This window comes from Gymnoscopelus braueri (genome assembly GCF_963280865.1).
Source record: "Gymnoscopelus braueri genome assembly, chromosome: 19".
In the NCBI taxonomy this organism is placed as follows: domain Eukaryota; kingdom Metazoa; phylum Chordata; class Actinopteri; order Myctophiformes; family Myctophidae; genus Gymnoscopelus; species Gymnoscopelus braueri.
Window position 1 is genome coordinate 37,481,305 of NC_137621.1, and position 852 is coordinate 37,482,156.

The window sequence follows — 852 nt, forward strand, 5'->3', positions numbered from 1 at the left end:
CACACACACACACACACACACACACACACACACACACACACACACACACACACACACACACACACACACACACACACACACACACACACACACACACACACACACACACACACACACACAGATACATATTCCTCTATGGGTTCTGTTCAGCCTAGGGAGGTCTTATTAACAAACTTCATTCATAATGATGTCAAACTAACAGTCCGCGTTTTTACTGATATCAATCTCTTCTTCCCTCTCACTCATTTATTTCTGTCTTCCTCCCTTTTTTGTCGCTTACTTTTTCCTCCCTCTCCTCTCCTCTCCTCTCCTCTTCTCTCCTCTCCTCTCCTCTCCTCTCCTCTCCTCTCCTCTCCTCTCCTCTCCTCTCCTCTCCTCTCCTCTCCTCTCCTCTCCTCTCCTCTCCTCTCCTCTCCTCTCCTCTCCTCTATCTCTGACTGTATCCATTTTAAATTCAATTAGTTATCAGCATCTCTCTTTCTTTCTCATGCTCTCTTATTCTCTTGTGTCTCTTTTTTGTCTATCATGTACGCCTTTTTTATGCTTTATTGGCATGACTTAACCTTCTCTTTCTCTTTCTCTTCCTCTTGTCTTCTTCCCACTCCTCCCTCTGTCCATCGGTCCTAATTTTACGTTTTTATCAAAGCTGTATTAGCATTTCTGTCTCCGCCAGGCCAAAAGGCATGGCGAGAGAGTATGTTTTGCACCCTGTCCGTCCGTCCGTCCGTCCGTCCGTCCGTCCGTCCGTCCGTCCGTCCGTCCGTCCGTCCGTCCGTCCGTCCGTCCGTCCGTCCGTCCGTGTGTGTGTGTGTGTGTGTGTGTGTGTGTGTGTGTGTGTGTGTGTGTGTGTGT